At 43.6% G+C, this 12,985-nt stretch overlaps 1 protein-coding gene across 6 annotated transcripts in view; it reads left to right on the forward strand.

Moving 5' to 3' along the window:
* The window catches only part of LOC127522014 (band 4.1-like protein 1), a 467,430-nt gene that overhangs the window by 127,250 nt on the left and 327,195 nt on the right, over positions 1 to 12,985 (forward strand). The gene's annotated exons all lie outside the window — the stretch shown is intronic.

Raw genomic sequence — 12,985 nt, forward strand, 5'->3', positions numbered from 1 at the left:
CTCAAAAACACTAAAGAATATTATTAAAGTTTGACATGTTGCCATGGCAACAATATTTAAGATATCACAAATACATTCACAGGTCTACATCTGCCATGTTTTGACATTATTGTGATAAAGTTTGAAGCAAATCGGGTAAAAAAAAGAGGGTGATCTTAAAGCATTTTGAAAGTGACACACTTCCTACTGCCAGTTGGTGGCGCTATAACTTTGACTCACAATAGTCACATCCATGTGATCGGACTCCTACAATGAACACACAGCTGAAGTTTCATAAAAATCAATGTATGCATAAGTTATAACACACTTCCTTTTCCCCTTTTCTCGCCATAAATCCGTTGCCTTGCCACGGCCAAACCGTTCGAGATATCAAAAATCTGCTGGCAATTTTTCATCATCAATGTCTTGACTTCATGCTGACCGAGTTTGGTGGTGATCAGATTAATCGCCTAGGAGGAGTATATCAAATTCCAGAGCATGCGTTTTTCAAACAACCCATAATAGCTGACTTCCTGTTGAGCTGGCGTATAACTTAGAGCACGAAAGTTGTTTGGCCCGATGAGGTCTTTATGTGTAGCGAGTTTCATACTAATACATGCAAGCGTGTTTGATATATGGCCAAGTTTTTGGATCCCATTCAAGGGGGCGCTGTCGAGCCCCCCTGCCACGCCCGGGTACCAGCCTCTGCAGCGTCCTAATGGCCGCAGATTCCAATGTGTGTGCCAATTTTCAAGAGTTTTTGAGCATGTTAAGGCCCCCAAAAAGCCCCGGATGACGGAAGAAAAAAATAAATAAATAAATAATAATAATCATCAGTGGCTTAGGCCCTAATAATAATAATCCTAAAGAAAACAATAGGGCCTTCGCCTTAGGCTTGGGCCCTAATAATAATAATAATAATAATAATAATAATAATAATAATAATTAAAGCTGCAAGCAGCATTTATCTGGGTTCAAGCATATTAAGGGTCTAGGCTGACACAAAAGCATTTAAGATTTATAGGATTTTGGGTACATTTGGAGATGGAGATACATTTCTGAATGATGCTGTTATGGCTATCCAAATGGTAAAGTTCAACAGTTTTTGACAATTATTGACCTAGAAAATCTAGAGAATTGTACTGCAGTGGTTTTGAGGTTGAGTGAAATACCTAGGACCTTAAGGCAAACTTATAGAGAATGAGGAGATTCAACATATGCTATGAATATAGTTTATGTGTGATACGTAGCGCCACCCGGTGGCTAATTTCTTTCATACGTCATACAGACCGCTAGAGTCAAGAGTCAAACAGGTCCACCAAGTTTTGTTTTGATTGGCCTCCGTTAACCTGGTCAAACAGGTTTTCGAACTTCATAGGCCAATGGCAGCCATGTTTTTTGAGAGTCGAAGGTCCTCGTAGACAATCATGGCACCTTCAGCCAAGACACTGCATGCCAATTTTCAAGTCAATCGGAATAACGACTGCGTAGTTATTAGCCATTTTCATGTTTTTTTCCTGTTATAGCACCACCAAGTAGACAATCGCTTTTCCATGATGGCAACTTGGCAAGGACAGTGCATGCCAATTTTCAAGTCAAGCAGCCTAACTGTTGTGTAGATGTAGTGGTTTTCATGTTTTTTTCCTATTACAGTGCCACCAAGTGGCCAAACGCTACAATTTTTTTGACTGTGACCTCGGACTGGGCTTGTACACACGTGTACCATGTTTGGTGAAAATATCTCATTGCAATCAAGAGAGATAATAATTTTAGTAAAAGGCAACTGCTACTTCAGACGTTTTGGCGTTCTGTTGCGAACCTGAATCACCAATCGAAATTCTTTTGATAACTTTTTTCCATGAGTGTTTCTAGATGATGTATGTCGAGTTATGAACAAAATGCACAAATGAGGCCTATGAGGAGTTCGAAAAAGTAGATTTTTCAAATAATTGCAAATGTTTAACGAACAATTTGATTGACAGCAGTGGTTCTTGAGGCAAAGTTGTTTAGAATGAGGAGATTCAACATATCATATGAATATTGTGTGAATGTGTGATACCTTGCGTGATATATAGGGTCTAAAACACGATTGCGCCACCCAGTGGCCGTTTTCTTTCAAACTTCGCAGAGACCTCTAGGGCCACGAGTCAGACAGGCCCACTGAGTTTTGTCCCGATCGACCTCCTTTAACCTGGTCTAAGAGGTGCTCAAAATTTATAGGCCGATGGTAGCCATGTTTTTCGAGATACACGAATGTCACATGACAGTGCATTACAATAGTCCAATTGACTTGAATAACAGTTGCATAGTTATAGCAGTTTTTGTTTTTTTCGTATTATAGCGCCACCAAGTGGTAATACTCTGCAATTTTTTTTGAATGACCACAGAATGAAGTCGTACATGAGTATGACAAGTTTGGTGAAAGTATCTCATTTCGTTCAATAGTTATAGCCATTTAAGTGAAAGTGGCCCTGCCTACTTTGAACGTTTTGGCGTCCCGTCATGAGTGAATCACCGATCAAAATTCTTTTAATAACTTTTTGCCAGGAAGGTCTCTAGATGATGTATATCAAGTTTTGAGTTAATCGGACAAAGGGCCTATGAGGAGTTGGAAAAAGTAGATTTTTCAGAAAATTCAAAATGGCGGAAAAAATTTAATGGCAGAAGTGAAATCGTTTTGTTTTGTTCATCTTGAGCCAAGGATTCCAATTATATAAGACACTTGAATCTACGACAAACGGTCTAGGAGTTATGAGCAGTTTCGCGTTGTTGATCACTGTAGCGCCCCCTATTGGCCAATCGGGGTCATACCTTGTCAGGCTCTCCCCAAATTGAGACATACCATCTGGCCAGGTTTCAAGCCTCTAGGCCTTACGGTTTGGTCTGCATGATCAGTTTTACGACGGAAGAATAATAATAATAAATATAGCTGCAAGTAGCAATTACGGGGCCAAGCAAAAAAGGCACAACAAGCCACCCACCATGGCTGGGAGCATCAGACCAACTGCAACAGTGAGCAATTAAAGACCTATTAAGATAATTTTAGGCAAAAGAGCTGAAAAATGATATATACAGTCAATAATAAAGATTTACTGGTTTATCACTTTCGACCAATAGGTGTCGCTGTGACCAAATTAATGTGGTATGGTCAGAGTGAGGTGACAATGACACTCGCTAAGGATATGACTCCCGTGAAAATAAGTCAACCAGATCAAAAGCTATAAGCATATGAAAAAAATAAATAATTCTCTGGCGCTCATGCGAAACTTCTCAGGCTCCTTCAGGGTCTTGTGCTGATGACCCATACCAAGTTTTGTAATGGAGGTCAATGGCACAGTCCCATGGCCGATGGGGGGGCAGCTTGGAGGCTTGTTTTGGACAGAAGACATCTCTGAAGTGGGAGTAACAGGCTGGGATGTCCGTGGAACGTTTCTCGAGAGGGCTTTCCACAGTAGTAGCCCCGACTTGGATTTCTTGGGAACCTGGAGAACTGGACGCGGGGAGTTCGGGGAAACAGTTCTGGAAGCACTGGTTACCCCACTTCAGGATCTCTCCTGTCCTCCAGGAGATGGTGGGGTTGTGCTGCTCAAGCCATGGGCGCCCTAGAATCACGTCAGATGTAGACTCCTCCAGAACCAGCAGCTGAATCTCTTCGGTGTGGAGCACTCCCACCTGGAGACGGAGGGGTCCCACGCTGTAACGTACTTTCCGTAATGGTTTTCCTGTTATCGCGTGGATCTGGTAGATCTTCGGCGTTGGGGTGGTTTTGAGATGCAGCTGGCGACAGAGGGCTCCGGAGATGAAGTTTCCAGCTGACCCAGAATCGAGGAGCGCACTGGCTGAAAGACAAAGTTCGGCGGCAGTAAGTGTTACTTCAATTGTGAGTGGTTTCATTTTATTCAGAGTAGGCAGGATGGCACTCACCAAAGGCCGAGCAGGACGTAGGGGGCATTTAGCGATATAATGCCCGGCACCACCACAATACAGGCAGAGATTCTGGGTCAGCCTCCTCTGTCGCTCAGCTGCTGAAAGACGTGAGTGCTCAATTTGCATGTTGTCGTTAGCTGGTTCTGGGGAGCTGACGGACTCTGGCTGGCGGGGAAAGAAGGGGAATAGTGGCTGGCCCTGGTGCTCTTCTCAGCACAGCTGCATACAAGTGGCAAATCTGATGGATAGTTGAATGAATTTCTCGAGCCCGATGGAATCCTCGTATGCAGCGAGATGCAACTGCACACGTGGATCGAGGCCTTGACGATATGTAGTGATCAAAGCCTGCTCATTCCAGCCACTTGCAGCAGCGAGGGTACGAAACTGGAGGGCATAATCAGACACAGTTAGTGCACCTTGCTTTAAATTGCATAATCTCTCACCAATCGACGAGTCCCAGGCGGGTTTACCAAAAACTTCCTTGAAGTGGGTTGTAAAACTTGACAAGGATGATACTACAGGGTTGTTTAAGTTCCAGAGAGGTTCAGCCCATCGCAGTGCTTTTCCGTGAAGTTGAGAGATCATGAAAGCCACCTTAGAACGATCGTCGGGGTACAAGTGCGGTTGCATCTCCAGGACCAGCGAACATTGCAGGAGAAAACCGTTGCAATCCTCCGCCAGACCAGAGAAGGGCGCCGGTTTGGCCATGGGACTGGCGACCACGGGAGGTGAAGGAGCTGCGGCGGTGGATGCGGAAGTGTTCGCTGGTGTCGTTGTCGTGGAGGTGCTGGCGAAGGTGCGACGAAGTGCAGTGACCAGCTCTTGAATGGGATCCGGGGTGCTCATGCTGTTACCTGGGCGGTGTTGGTCCGGTCTTCTGTTACATACAGAAGGGAGCGGAGACACAGGTACGGATTAACAGGTTTATTACAGGTAATGCAGAGCGTGAACAGAGTGCAGGTAAGTGATGGCAGATGAATGGATCGCTGAGCAGATGAACTGGAACTGATACTTGTCTGTATGTTCTTTAGGAAGCGTGGATGCCAGGAGACGTGGAACAGATAACACACCGGAGAAGCACAGGAGACGAGGAGACACTGGGAATCACTGAGGACGCTGGAGACAGGTAAGTAGAGAGCAAGGGAGTCCAGGAGGTAAGTGAACACGGGTTAGTGTTAACGAGACCGGACAGTGACTGAGTGAACTGGCGTGTCTTTTATGTGGCAGTGGTGATGAGTGTGGATTGGCGTCAGGTGTGGCTTGTCAGTACTCAGGAGAGGGAGTGCGATGTGATTGGGTGAATGTGGAGCCTGGCGTGTCTGTGACATTTATACAGAGGAGTAATATTTATTCAATATTTATTGTCATTACTATGAACGCTGGATACTGTTTTCAATTCATACTTGCAGCCGGAGGGCGCTCTGTGCACATTTAGTCCACAAATTACTCTAAAGAAGAACAGGACATTCAGGAACTAACGGCATGTCTTCCAGAGATCACTAACCATGGCTTTAACATCCAGATAAACACTTTTCAAGACAATAAATGCACGATTGAGATGATATATACATGTATTGCCTCAGAATTTGCGTCTGAATAGCGCTCGCTCCGTGGGCGTGGCCGCATTAGCGGATAATGAGCTGAATCACGGACTTCTGACATGTGTCTCTTTTCATACAGATTACATAAACACAGAATATTTGTTTTCGATTTGACTTACATGATTTAAAACCTGACATTTCAACGTTTTTTTAGACATAAGTCTCATTTTTGTGTCATTAGTATTCACTAAGTTACAGTTTATTTTCTGAGAACTATCAGATTAAACTTCGTTCAGAGGGAGACGAGAGATCACGATAGTGTAACGATACGCTAATGCGTTCATAAAATACAGCATTTTAGCACAAAATTCAAAATGGCCGATGGCCAAAATGGCTGATATGGGAAAATTGGATATCATTCGACTCGGCATGATGCCCCGAATCCAACGATTTTTGGACAAACCCATCAGAAGTTATAAGCAAAAATAGCCATTTTTCGTATCTCCGAACCAGTAGGTGGCACTGCGCCGAAATGCTGCATGATTCCTCAGGTCATGCTTGTGATGACATGTACCAAGTTTGGTCTGAATACGATAAAGCGTTGCGGAGATCCAGCATTATGTCTATTTTCGCAAGCGCTACGTAAAATTCGTTTGCGTGTTTTTCGAAAACGGTTTGAGAAATCAACTTGAATTCCATAACTTTTTGTCACCATGGTCTGAAGATGATCTGGTTCAATTTTCGTGAAAATCGGAGTAACGGCCTAGGAGGAGTTCGAAAAAGTTTTTCAGAAAATTCAAAATAACAGAAAAATTTTTGTTTCTAACCCTTACGGTTCAAAATGTTTATTAACATAAACATGAGTACAATTTTGGACAGCTGGTGGCGCTAGAGGAATTGAGTTAGAGACTCCAATTTGCTATGGACACAGTTTAGACAGTCCTCTAACTGTGTGCCAAATTTCACAATTTTCCCGCAAGCGGTTCTATGGGCTGCCCATGGACTTCTTCCAGAGCGGAAGAAGAAGAATAATCGAAAAAAAGAACGCCAGCAATTACAATAGGTGCCTACGCACCTTCGGTGCTTGGCCCCTAATAATAGTTAAAAAGAACGCCAACAGATACAATAGGTGCCTACGCACCTTTGGTGCTTGGCCCCTAATAAAGAAAAAGAACGCCAACAGATACAACGCCAACAGATTCAATAGGTGCCTACGCACCTTCGGTGCTTGGCCCCTAATAATAATAAAAATCCTAACAATTACAATAGGGTTTCAGCACTTTGTGCTTGAACCCCTAAAAATCCTAACAATTACAATAGGGTTTCAGCACTTCGTGCTTGAACCCCTAATAATAATAATAATAATCCTGCCAGTATTCTCCATCAATGTAATGCTGGCACATAGCTAGTCTACGGCCTAGTGCCATTTTATTGTTCTGTACATATCTCACCTCCAAGAGGTTGTTATACTGTTAAACTGTGTCCATAGCAAATTGGAGTCTCTAACTCAATCCCTCTAGCGCCACCAGCTGTCCAAAGTTGCACTCATGTTTATGTTAATAACTTTTGAACCATGTTAAGAGGTTCCAGTGCACACAGAAATGCATGTTTCCTCTCTAACAGTTCTAGGGGGATCTTGCTCTCATGAGCCATGTCTGCTGACTGGGGGCTGATGATTTGCATTTCCCTCACAGCGGATACTTCTTCATTAAGTTGGGCATCCTTCATTGTCAGCTGTCTAGAGTCACATGTCCTCTCTACCTCCACTGCCTTGCATAGCTTCTGACCAGAACTAGTCTCCTTAATGGGCCGTGGGATTCTGACTTGTGCCCACAATTGACAGCTGTGATAGCCAATTAATGGTGTGAGCCTAAGCCTAGCCGGCCTAGTCATTGCTTTGAAGGAGGGTCTTTCTCTTTTGGGGATGTGTGCTCCTCTGACTTAAGGTCTTTGAGAGCTTTCGCAAGTATTTTCTGAATTTGCTTCAAATTATCACAGTTCACCATCCCTTCCTTCAATCCCTTTGGACTTTTTTTTCTTCTGACTGCTCTGTTTGTGACTGTCATTCTATCTATCTTTGAACCTCCTGTGCCTTTCCTCTCTGTGTGTATGTCTGCCACTCTTGTATCCTCCATTTCTTGAGGATTTATGGCCCTGCGTGTCCTGTTGGAACTCACCAGACTTTGGCTGCGAGGGGCGACTAGGACGAGCTAGTCCATTTTGGGGAAGCTCTGAACCTTCTAGTTCAAGGGGAGCCTCCCTGTCATGTCGGAGTTCAAACACATGAGTGCCTGGGTCCCTGTCCTTCTTGTTTGTGTGTAAATTCTCACTCTCCCAGGCTCGCATTGCCAGGTGTCTTAACTCTGCTGCAGTCATGTGATCAACATCTACCAGCAGTGAAAGAGATGCAAATTACTCACAAACAGACTTTTAAACATCACATCCTCTTCTGCCCTAATAGAATCAGCACCAGCAAAATACATTCTGCGTAAGCGTTCATAATATTCTCTGGGTGATTCGTAGTGATTAAGCTTGGTCTGCAAGGCAGGAAGCCTGGAGACAGATGGGTTTTGATATATTGTATATTCTGTTCTCAGGGCCCTACACAGTTTATTGTAATTACCAGCAATGGCAGGACTTTGTCTTTCCATGAAACCATGGACAGTTCGCACGGTTGTTTTCCTCAGAAGGAGTAGCTTATCTGCCATAGTGGCCTCAGGGATGTATGACAATGCATAGTTTACATCCTTAAGGTACAACTCTGTGTTGTTTCCAGGGGTGTCAGGATTAAACACTTCAGTGTCACGTGCTAATTCCCTAAGCTGACGCAGCCTACTGTCTCTGGACTGCGCTATACTAGGGAAATCCGGGATGGAGCAACTAGTTTTTCCCCACACAGGTGAATCAGAATCTACTCCATAAGGATGGCTGGGACTAGCAGTGGGGGTTGGGCCACTCGCAGCTACAGCATCACCATGGGTCTGATAGCGCTGTCTCTGTGAGGGGCTATCAAGTAGGGAGTCTTTCACCTGTGGGCCAAATGAGCTGAAGCACACACTTGGTGGTTCAGGTTCATGGGGTGTGTCCATATTTATGTCTAACTGCTCCATTCTCTTCCCTGTTTCCTCTAGCCTCTGCTCTGCCATATCAGCTTTATCTGCCCACTCTCGGGCTCTGGAAGCAATTTTGTCATGACTGTTTTGTACTTCCAATAATTTATTGTCTGCCCTAGCCAAGTCCTCCCTGAGTTGAACCTGAGCCTGTTTTGAATTGTACAGTTATCGCTTAAACAACCCTGACTGCTCACTGGCATCAATACACAGTTTGTTTCATTCCTAAGTCCATTTTCAAACTAGAAATTTCAGACAAGGCTGACCTTAAGTCATCTTTGGCCTGTTTCTCACTGATACTCACTATCCTTAATTTGTCTGCATGTGCTGACAAATCACTTTGAGCCCGAGCCAGCTCTGTTTGCAGAGCAGCTGTATCCTGGCTACTGGGTACAGTGACTAAACTTAAGCACTCATTCCTGAGCTGTTCAAGCTCAGTTTCTAGATCTAGATTTTCATCTTTTAGCCTATTGATTTCTGCTCCTTGGCTGTCTGTAATATACTGCAAGTCTTCTTTCTCTGCAGACAACCTATTGGCTTCAACCTTCAAATGGTCATTTGCATAACGCAGATCAGCTAGCTCACTCTTTAGCTGTTTAGCTGTCGTCATATCCCTATCTTTTATCTATTCATTAGCAAGGGACACTCTGTCTATTGCTTGGGTTAACTGAGTAGCCAAATTTAGTGCTAAGCTAGAGAGGAGTTTGATTAGCGAGGCACCCTTTAAGGCCTGGCCTGCTGCATCAGCTGTTAGCTGTGTTGTTTTGATGCCGATTTCATCATAAGTTCAGGTAGGGTTAAATCTGCCATTTATGACAGATACTGTACTGCACCTAGCAACTAGCTAATCTCAGTACTTAACACAAACGTATTGATAGTTTGGTGTCACTGGGACACGTGTCTCGTCTCACACTGACTAGAGCTGAGGATTTTAGCCCTTGGCTATGAGTGGTCAGAGGGAACTGCCCTTATCTGATACTTATCTAAGTTCACACAGAACTTTTTGATAGACTTACAAGGTATATGAGCCCCTTGCTATACTTAGTAGTAGCAATTAGTTATAATTAATGATTACAGCCTCTGCTAACGCTATAGTTTCCTGAATCAGGAAACGCTTTACCAGAACTATACCACTGTACAATGGTCCAAAGCTCAAACAACAATTCTATTTACTGCAAACAATTCAACTGCAACAAATCCTATTCATAAATAGCACCACAGAGCGGAGAAAGGAAACTATGAATCAGGCTTGGAAGGGACCACCTGCTAAGCAAACGGTAACTGACCAAACTGAGAATTTTAGCTTCCCATTAAAGTAATTACTCTTGCAACCTTTTAGGTGAATTTGTTGTGTTGATGAACCAAAGACTTATTTTAATCTTAGCTGGCCTCACACGGGGCACCAGAATGTAGTGATTTTTACTTCATTCACCGGTGACATAGTGATTTTTGATCACGTGTCACTTAAGGTGTGGTTATGGGTGTATCAGATGACCCCTCCCCCCTTTTGTAATACGTGGCACCAGTCAAGAATACTATCTTAACAATTTAAGAACACTTCAATAATTCAGAATTAATATAAACTGGAGGGAGTTGGTCAACTAATTTATATGAAGGATTTGTGAGAGTCTGGTCAACTAGTAGAGTCTTTGATCATCAACACAAGGAAGACAGTTATAATAAAATCAATGAAATTTATTAACAATAGACATGCAAAAGTAAATACCACAACAATTAATAATGAAGTAATGAATATGCACTTCTAAAAAATAGTAAAATAATAATCAAAGGAAAATACTGAATTAAATCAACAAAACAAATAAATGAAGTGAACACAGAATGGATAAATGCAATGCTGTTGAACTGAATGTAGAATGGAAGAGAATTGTATGGGAATGCTTCTTATGGAAACCACCTAATGGCTCTGGTAAAATGGTGATAAGTAATTGCTTATTTATCATTCAACAAATAATATCCCTATTATTTGTAACAAGCTGACCTCAAGTAACTGTTATCTATAAAGTTTTGAAAAACATTAGCTGCATGTATAAAGATGTATATAGAGTGCAGCTGGAAGCAATATGAAAGGTTTTGCTCGCAAAAGCTTAACCTTAACTGTCTTGTAGTCTCTTTCCTCGTCAGGTCAGAAACTCAGGACATGGAGTGTCTGTTAATGTCTCCTTCCCCGTCGAGCTGGAAACGCAGAACAAGGGTGTGTCTACCCGGGGGACATATTTATCCCTTTCTGATAAGGAGAAGATTGAAATGTGGCGCCTTGCCGATCCTGGAGTGTGATTGGCCACTGTCATCTGAAGCAGCCCCGGTGTTGCCCACCCTAGTGTGGAACTCATTTGCATAGCATAAAGTACAGTGTTAAAATAGTGTCTTTAACATTTTACCAATGCATTATTTCTTTACCAAACCTCTTTCAAATTATTAAAGGCATCGTAGGGAACAGATAGACACCAAACACGATATGAAATGGTTAAGTAATCATCTATGCATTTGTTTATCTGTTAACAGGTCTGTCCCATGACCTGTTGTTTTAACAGTCAGTAACCATTAACATAAACTGTGCTTTGCATGAAGATGAAGTGGATGTGATGCAGTTTAAATCAAATTAAGGCCTACAAACATAGGTATGAATGGATTTAGATAGATCTCTGTGGCCTCTCTTTATTTCAGTCACTGCTGCTCCATCCAGGGGGTCCTGAAGGAATTTTTATGGCAGTCCTTGCCTAAACCTTAGGAATGAGTTTGGTGGTTAGAGTCAATGTGTCATCCAATGAGAAGTCCTCTCCTTGGTTTTGGTGGGTGCAGAAGGTCTCCCTTCCTGCTCTGGAAGAGGTGTCTGGCAGGACAGGTTATCTGATGTTGCTGAACATTTGTTTATGTTCATTCACCAAAGATCCAATCACAGTGTGGTACATCTTCTTACACACCAGCAGTTAGAGAGGTGCCCTGTCGTAAACTGGTCCCTGGAATGCCATCTTAACTGTTGTTCACAGCAAGTAGTTTCGTGGGATTGGGTCTGGCCATTTCTCCGGGAGGGCTCTCACAGCATCCAACGGGAGCTTAGGGTGCTCGCGGCATTAGACAGGTAAGCCCCACCTGCAGTTGAACGGGGGAGCCCACTGCATTCGGTCATGAGGTCTCGGCCAGCATTTGAAGGAACAGGGCAAAACTGTAACAAATTGACCCTGTCACTGTCATTTTGGATCTGTTACTGGGAGAGGCCTTTTTGGGCTGCTGCAGTTGCTGCCCCTAAGGCAGCAACTGTCACTCATTTTAGAATGAGTGATTCTAAAAATTGTCAGCTGGGATGCCGGATTGTATAAGAATTACGTTGAGGTGTTTTTGGAGCCAAAAATGCATGACAGGTTTGTTGGAGTCATCCACAAAGAGTGGGTCAGAAGTGGATTTGACTTCTGAAGTATAAGACAGAAGATAATGGTATGACTGAATAGGTGACTGGAGATTGGAGATGTAAATGAAGTAGCCTTTTTAGCTTGATCTGTTTGCTTTGTGGTATTTGTAGAGTGATAGCCCAGGTGAAGGGTAGAGATACATTTAGTCAGTATGTCCAGAGTTATGGGTTGTCTGGCATCTGAGCAGGTAGGTTGGGTTCTTTGAGTCCCTTTGATAAGGAGGGAGATTTGCGTATTGTTTATCTCATGGGAGGTTGTGCCATAAATTAATTTCTGAAAGAATTGGCTTCAAATTAAATAGCCTCTAATGGATCTTGCTTGTAGGCATTTGATACTGTCAGGTTAACAAGTAAATGTTGAGATGGAGAGTAGGGAAAAATCGGGAAACGGCAGATTATACGTGATATGAATGTCTTAAAATCTCTCCAAGCTGTCAGGAATGATTGGAGGGATCTGGGGGCTTGGAAGATGGAGCCAAGTGATGCGTTGAGAAGAGGTTTTAGCAGGTGATTTATGGGAAGATCAGCCCTGAATAGTGAGGTACTGGGGTTGGGGTTGGGGTTGGATCTGCCTCCAGAGCCAGCAGCCTGAATTTCTGAAAGGATCTGTGCTTTGTTGTTGTTGGCCACGGGAGTGGGTTCCAGGGCGTCGGCATTCAGTGGGATGATTTGGGTTGGAGCAGAGGTTATTAGCGGAGGCAGCCTCATGCTTACTTCGGCCCCTGGCCCGGGGAAAGAACAGGGAGAGTAGCGAAGGAAGGAAGCTGGGGAGGGAAGTGTGGTGTCTGGGCTTGCATTGCCTGGGGAGGCATCCTCACACTAAAGGCTACTGCTGAAGCTGATGGCCAAGGGTAGGAGAGAGGGTTAGAAACAGTGGAAGAAGGCAACAACATCTGGGTCTGCACCACTAGCCGAGGCATCACAGAGATGAGAGAGGGTTAGAGATAGTGAGAGGGAAAGATAGAGATTGGGAGGTTGAGGAAGGCAGACATAGAGGGAGG

The sequence above is a fragment of the Ctenopharyngodon idella genome, chromosome 11, assembly GCF_019924925.1.
Source record: "Ctenopharyngodon idella isolate HZGC_01 chromosome 11, HZGC01, whole genome shotgun sequence".
Classification (NCBI taxonomy): Eukaryota; Metazoa; Chordata; class Actinopteri; order Cypriniformes; family Xenocyprididae; genus Ctenopharyngodon; species Ctenopharyngodon idella.